Below are 8,273 nucleotides of genomic sequence, written 5' to 3'. Positions count from 1 at the left end.
TAGATTTGTTAAAGAGAAACCTAGTAGTTCGAAGCGTCTCGATTACCTTAATCTAGAAAGTCCGGCTTTTGAAGAGTCTGTTTTTGAACGTTCTTTGACTGAGGAGAGAATCCATGTTGCTCCGATAGCGCCAGAAATGGCAACTTTGAAAGCTTTGTTGAATCCAACTAGGACTACCCGTCCTTCGTGTATTAAGTTAGCTGAAACGGAGGCACCCTATGAACTGAAACCTGGGACCTTACAGATGCTCCCAATCTTTTTAGGGAAAGAAAATGAAAACCCTTATTACCATGTTAGGGATTTTGAGGAAATTTGTAGTACTCTAAGAATTAGAGGCTTAGATGATTGCTTTGAAACTTAGGTTATTCCCATTTTCCCTGAAAGATAAGGCCAAGTCGTGGTGTATAGTTTGGACTCCGAGTCAATTGAGACATATGAACAACTTACATCTGCCTTTTTCAATAAGTTTTTCCCTAGGCACAAAACATCGTCTATTAGGACGCAAATATGCACATTTTCACAACAAGAGGGAGAATCTTTATATAGGTATTTGGAAAGGTTCAATGATTTATTATCCCAGTGTCCTCATCATGGTTTAGAAAAGGTTAGGCTAGTTCAGATCCTTTATGAGGGTTTAGATTATTCCACAACGACCATGGTTGAGTCTCTATGCACTGGTGGATTTGAAAACCAAACTGTTGATGCGGCGATGGAATTTTTTAATGAAATCGCCGAAAAAACCCAGCAATGGGAAAATAGTAGGGCACCCCAGAAAACAATTCTTTTAAGTAGAGGAAACGTTAATAGGGTAGAAGGAGGCTATGAATCAGATGCCAAAATTGCTGCTATAGCAAAAAGGTTAGAAGCCTTAGAAGTGGGCCAGACTAGTGGTAGAGTGGAGCCTTTTTGGGAAGGCCAGAATATTGAAGAGCGGCAATGCTCTTTATAATAACACTAGATTTGATAACCGTCAAAAGATTGACCCATATTCAGAAACCTATAATCCTGGTTGGAGAAACCATCCGAACCTTTCGTGGTCTAAGGGCCAAAGTCAAGGTCAGTTTAGTAATTCTAATGCTCCCCCAGGTTTTGGCTATACTAAGAATCCTTCAGGACTAGCTCAGTTTCAGAATCAGTCAGATAAGAAAATCCTAAGTTTAGAGGAATCTCTCGCCTTGTTAACTCAGCAAACTGCAAAATTCCAGTTATCCGTAGAACAGAGTCTACAAGCTAGTAACAGGATAGGACAAGAAAATAGTCAGGCTATTTCCGAGTTAAAAACCCAGGTTGGTCTGATAAGTGATTCTTTGAGAGAAAAAGGTAAGTTTCCTAGTCAAACACAACCCAACCCTAGAGGAGTTCATGAATTAGGTGCAAAACCATCGAATCAATTGAATGTTGTTAGAACCCTTAGAAGTGGTAGAGTTGTAGACAATAAGGTAACCATGCCCGATAGTGAACATACTGTAGTTCACCCCTCAGGATCTCACCTCTCAGACCAGTAGCTGAAGAGACTGATAAAGTTTCTGATGATGTGAATTCGGTTCCTGAAAGGTCTGATTTTAGGCCTAGAGCCCCATTTCCTCAGCTATTAGTACCAACAAAGAAGGAATCGAACTTTAATGACATAGTGGAGGTTTTTAAGCAAGTTACCATAAACCTTCCCTTATTAGATGCAATTAGGAAAATTCTGCTTATGCCAAGTTCCTTAAGGATATGTGTACGCGAAAGCGAAAACTTAGCGTCCATAAGAAAGCCTTTTTAGCTAGTCACGTAAGTTCAATCATTCAGAACACCACAACTCCAAAGTACAAAGACCCAGGTTCTCCTACCATTGCTTGCACAATAGGTAACTTCCGGTAGAAAAAGTTTACTTGACTTAGGAGCCAGTGTGAACTTACTGCCATTCCATGTATACTTACAGCTAGGACTTGGTGAAATGAAACCTACTCAGATGACACTGCAGTTAGCTGATAGGTCTGTTAAAATCCCTCGAGGTGTTATCGAGGATGTTCTTATTGAGGTCGACAAGTTTATTTATCCAGTGGATTTCGTGGTCCTAGATACCCAACCTGTCCCTGACCCAGAGAACCAGATACCTGTGATTTTAGGTCGCCCATTTTTAGCTACGTCTAATGCGATCATTAACTGTCGAAATGGTGTGATGAGTTTATCTTTTGGTAATATGACTATGGAGATGAACATTTTTAATGTCAGTAAGCAACCTCATGAGCTAGATGACACATGTGTTGAGGAGGTGAACATGATAGAAGCCTTAGTTCAGGAGTCATTACCAAACATCTTGTCTGAAGACCCATTAGAAAGTTGTCTATCCCATTTTGGTTTAGATTTTGACGACGATAGCACTATTGAACAGGTGAATGCTCTATTAGATTCTACCCCTGTGTTAGACACTGATAGATGAAAAGCTAGGTTCGAACCGTTACCAGTTTCTGAGACTACCCTAATTCCTTCTTTAGAAGAGCCCCCAAAGTTGGACCTTAAACCACTACCCGATACTCTAAAGTATGTGTTTTTAGGCCCATCTGAGACTTTACCTGTGATTGTAGCTTCCAATTTGGATAGTGATCAGGAAAGTAGGCTAGTAAATGTACTTCAAGACAATAAGGAAGCTTTAGGGTGGACTATAGCAGACATTAAGGGTATAAGTCCTACTGTGTGTATGCATCAGATTCATTTAGAGGAAGACTCCAAACCTTCTAGGGAGATGCAACGTCGACTGAACCCTAACATGAAAGAGGTAGTTCGAAAAGAGGTGCTTAAGTTGTTAGATGCGGGTATTATTTACCCAATTTCAGACAGTAAGTGGGTCAGCCCTGTTCAGGTTGTCCCCAAGAAATCAGGTATCACTGTAGTCCAGAATGATAATAATGAATTAATCCCAACCCGAGTGACCACGGGATGGCGTGTGTGTATTGACTATAGGAAATTGAACAAGGTCACAAGGAAGGATCACTTTCCCCTTCCTTTTATCGACCAAATGCTAGAGCGATTAGCTGGACATAGTCACTATTGCTTCTTAGATGGCTACTCCGGTTATAATCAGATCGTTATTCCCCAGAAGACCAAGAGAAAACCACTTTTACCTGTCCCTTTGGTACCTTTGCGTATAGACGCATGCCTTTCGGGCTATGTAATGCCCCTGCAACTTTTCAGCGTTGTATGATGAGCATATTTTCTGATATGGTAGAACGGTTCTTAGAGGTCTTTATGGATGATTTTTCAGTGTTTGGTTCATCTTTCGATGAGTGCTTGCATCATTTGACATTAGTGTTGACTAGGTGTAAGGAAAAAAATTTAGTGCTTAATTGGGAAAAATGCCATTTCATGGTTAAATCAGGAATTTTGTTAGGGCACATCGTCTCTTCAAAGGGTATAGAGGTAGACAAAGCCAAAGTTGACCTTATTAAGACTTTACAGGTCCCAAAAACCGTAAAAGATATTAGGTCATTCCTAGGGCATGCAGGTTTTTATCGTCGATTCATTAAGGATTTTAGCTTGATTTCTAGACCTCTTTGCAATTTGCTTGCAAAAGATGTTAAGTTTGTCTTTGATGATGCTTGTTTAGAGGCTTTTGAGAAGCTTAAAACTTTACTCACTACTGCCCCGATAGTCTAGGCACCTAACTGGAACCTACCCTTTGAGATTATGTGTGATTCTTCATATTATGCTATAGGCGTCGTTTTAGGACAACGAGAAAACAAATTACTTCATGTGATTTATTATGATAGCAAAACTCTGAATGATGCCCAAATGAACTACACAACTACCGAGAAGGAACTTTTAGCCATTGTATTTTCCTTGGATAAGTTTAGGTCCTACCTATTAGGTTCTAAGATTATAATCTATACAGATCATGCTGCTTTGAAATACCTTTTATCTAAGAAGGATACCAAACCTAGATTGATTAGATGGATCCTATTGTTACAGAAATTTTCCCCAGACATTAGGGATAGCTTTCCTGATGAACAATTGTTCTCTGTTTCCCAATCACCTTGGTATGCAAATATAGTGAATTATCTTGTTACTGGTCGAACCCCTCAACATTGGGGTAAGCAAGATCGTTCTAGGTTTTTAGCCGAGGTTAAGCATTTATTTTGGGACGATCCTTATCTGTTTAAGTATTTTCCGGACCAGATTATTAGGAGATGTGTATCTGAGAGTGACCAGTCTAGTATCATCTCCTTTTTTCATGAACATGCATGTGGGGGTCATTTTAGTGATAAGAAGACTGCTGCTAAGATTTTGCAGTGTGGATTTTACTGGCCTTCGTTGTTTAAAGATTCCCATAGTCATTGTGTTTCTTGTGAGCGTTGCCAGAAGTTATGAACCATTTTCCGTAGAAATATGATGCCTTTGAACCCTATTTTAGTGATTGGGGCCTTTGATGATTGGAGAATTGATTTTATGGGTCCATTTCCTATTTCATTTGGTTATGTTTACATACTTGTCGTTGTAGACTATGTGTCTAAGTGGGTTGAGGCGGTTCCGTGTAAAACGAATGACCACAGGGTCGTAGTCCAGTTTTTGAAAGAGAATATAGTTACACGTTTTGGTACGCCGCGAGCTATAATTAGTGATGGAGGTTCACACTTTTGTAATAGACCGTTTGCTCTTTTAATGAAACAACACGGTACTACCCATAAAGTAGCAACCTCATATCACCCTCAGACTAGTGGTCAGGTAGAGGTTTCCAATAGGGAAATTAAACGTATTCTAGAGAAAACAGTTAATCCAAATAGGAAAGACTGGTCGTCGAGGCTTACTGATGCCTTATGGGCTTATCGTACTGCGTTTAAGACACCCATTGGAATGTCACCTTATCGTTTAGTGTTTGGCAAGGCATGTCACCTGCCCGTTGAGTTAGAGCATCGAGCCTATTGGGCTATTAAGAACTTAAATTTTTCACTTGACAAAGCAGGAGCTCAAAGAAATCTCCAGCTCAATGAGTTGGACGAGATTCGTAGAGATGCATACGATAGTGCTAAGGAGTATAAGAAAAAAAATGAAACTTGTGCATGATAGGAATATTTTACGAAAGTCATTTTATCCAGGTCAAAAAGTTCTTCTGTATGACACTCGTTTGCATCTATTCCCCGGGAAGTTGCGCTCTCGGTGGACCGATCCTTTTGTGGTCCGTACTGTTTTTCCTCATGGCCATGTTGAGATTGAGCCACCAGATGGTAGTAGTTCTTCGAAGGTTAACGGTCAGCGATTGAATCCCTTTTTAGAGACTTTTCCTACGGGTGATGTTGAGGAGGTCCCTCTGGAGGACCCTGTTCACCTTGATTGACCATCGAGGCGATTTTGTATGTTGTATAATATTGTAGGTTTTTGGTTACACTTCACCCAGGTACTATCTTTCCGACTTCTCTCTTTACTATTTCCTCATGTTACTTATATTTTTGGTACTATTCTTTGATTAAAAACATTGAGGACAATGTTAGATTTAAGTTTGGGGGTGGGGTAGAACTTATTGTTACCTTTTCGTTGCAATAAATAAACTCCAGAGCCTAGAAATTTATCCCTATTAAGGATGGCACTAACCAATCTAAGTGGATGGAAGCATTTTGGTTGTAGGAGTTAAGGAACCAATCTGACTAGATGGCAACATCTAAAGAGTCTATTCATAAAAGCATAGAGCTCAGGTGTTAGAAATAACATGATAGTCTCACTATATCCCGTTGAGTCCTTTTCACTTCTGTTTTTATTTTGTTTTTAAACTATGTTTCTCTAAGTGATTAGGTGGGGCTCACGATTCAAGTTGTTACCAATGCTATGATGAATTAGAGTGATTGAGATACAAAAAAAAAAAAAAAAAAAGATACAAGACCGTCAGACCAACTGGAATAAATTCAATAAAGTCGACCACTGGAACCCTTGTATATGCCAGTTGTGCTGACCTAGTGTTAGGATTATCGACCACTGGTACCCTTGTATATGCCAGTGTGTTAATATTAGTCAGACCGGTATCTCAGTCCATTAAGATAGGTTCATTTTGGCGGAGGCCTTCAGACAGATATGAGAAACACCGTTCACCTAGTAAACATCAAAACCATCTATGTTTTTCTATATCCATCTTCTTGATCTATCCATGTGATTAGTTTTGACTCCGGATATTGATGTCCATAGTGCGACTATCTGAGTAGAGCTCTGTCACTTCATATGAATTTTAGTATGCTTGAGTGAAAAATCGTGTACAACAATTGGAATTTCGCATCAGGGTACTTCCTCCTGTAGTCAATAAGTATACCAACCAAGGAGATTCTTTAGTGCCTTCCAAGGTTCTGTGTAGATAGCTAGGGTCTGGAGTATAAAGGTTTTGCGGGTATACCTCTGGTAAGCCCTCCGGAGACAACACTCCGCCACTAGGGACACCTAGGGGTTTAAAGGCTTATTGCATACGCTAAATGCAATCGACGATGCATGCGACAGTGAGTTAGGATTTTATTTCTATTTTATTTTTGCTCGAGGACTAGCAAATAATAGGTTTGGGGGGATTTGATAGACACATTTTTGTGTCCGATTTGTCTCGATTCTATATATTGTTAGGGATCATTTTTGTACTTATTATGGTGTTTTATTTATTTGTCGGTATTTTTGGTCAAGAAACATTTTTGGAAAAAATTGGTTCGAAAAGTTGTCGGAAAGCACCCATAGGACATTTGCTATTCGGACTCTCACTTTGGATAAGGGGTAACCTAATTACTAAGGGGCATCCCATTTCCAGGCAGTTGCTAATCGCACTCCTACTCTGGATAAGGGGAAACCATCTTCAACATTTCAAAAACCAGGTTTTGGCGGGAAAATAGTGCAGTGAAGAACAGTTTTGGAAATCGTGATTTGGAGCAGTTTGAGGTCGATTAAACCTCTGATTTTCATAGGATAGACTCCTTATGGGTCTAGGAATCTGATATGGGTGTTTAAATCGATTAGACTAAGCTTAATCGACGGATTTTTCTCACAACAGAAAATATGGAAAGTCACGTGTGTGACCTATTTTAGGGAATTTTAGAGAGATTAAAGCGATGTAAACCTTCCCAAAGATTTGTATCTATTTAAGGAAGAGTTTAGAATAAAAAGGAAAGCTCAGAAACGCGTAGAAATTCTAAAACAAGAAATTTCTGCAACTTGGCCGTGAAGAGAAGGAAAGAGATTTTGGAAGATTTAGGAGAGATTTAATCGGTATTTTTGATATAAATAGATGTCTTGGGTCATATAGAAGAGGTGTCGAGAGTTTGGGAACCTAAGGAGAGCCAGAGAAGAAGAAATCAGAGCTTTACCAAACTCTGTGTCTACTGCTGCTGCTGCTGAAGAAGAAGAAGAACGCGAAGAACATTGACGCACGGAAAACAGTCGGAGAACAATGTCGTTGTTTAACAGCTGAAGAACATTAAGCTGTGCAGGGCACTCGTATTCTAGGGTCTTAAAATCAGCGACAAAGCAACCGTTTTTCTATAACAGTTCCATTGTAACAGTTGTTTTGCAACACCAATACACTGTTGCAAACAGTCTGTGTTATTACTTTTCACTCTTTTAATCATCTTTTGAGAAACAAACACATATTTTGAGATCATAATTAATATGAGGAGCTAAACTCCATTGCTGAGGCGATAGAAGAAGCTATTTTTCCAACAAAAAGTGGTATATTCTATTTTATCTTTTTATTTGCAATAATTATATGATTATTTGCCTTGAACTATTATTGAATATGATTTTTATTTGAGTGATTATGATCTATTTTGATGGAGTATGCTTAGTTTTAAGACTTTTGATGCTTCATACTTGGTATTTTACGATTATTACTTTTGAAAATCTACTTGTTGCAATATTTTAGAATCAAATTAAATAAGAAAATTGCATAAATATAAGTATTGGTTTAATCACTTTGAACTTGGAAAATAGTGGAATCTTAGCCTCAGTGTTTCTTTTAGTATTGATATCATCTTTGATTGAGTTTGCTATAATTTTTAGTGAGTTTTCTATTTTAATATTATAATTTAAGTCTAATTAATATCCTTCACAAGTCTGAGAATCGAACCAGTTTTACCACTATCTACAAATCACCTCAATTAGGGAGGATAACCTAAAGACAAATTTCACTAAAAAGACATTCAAATCTGGTTCTAAATAAAGAGGTTGAAGACATTGCATCCCAGAAGATGGAAATTAACCACATAAGTCAAGAGGTTGGAAAAATAGAGTTACAAATATTAAATGGAAACAAAATTTAATATATATCCACTAAGGCA

The 8,273-nt window shown here is 38.5% G+C and overlaps 1 pseudogene; it reads right to left on the bottom strand.

Annotated features, from left to right (window-relative positions):
- Positions 1-497: 497 nt before the first annotated feature.
- On the bottom strand, positions 498-597 carry LOC113354680 (annotated as a pseudogene).
- Between the last annotated feature and the right edge of the window lie 7,676 nt (positions 598-8,273).

Source organism: Papaver somniferum, chromosome 2 (assembly GCF_003573695.1).
Source record: "Papaver somniferum cultivar HN1 chromosome 2, ASM357369v1, whole genome shotgun sequence".
NCBI classification, from domain to species: Eukaryota; Viridiplantae; Streptophyta; class Magnoliopsida; order Ranunculales; family Papaveraceae; genus Papaver; species Papaver somniferum.
This window is presented reverse-complemented; position numbering and strand designations above follow the sequence as displayed.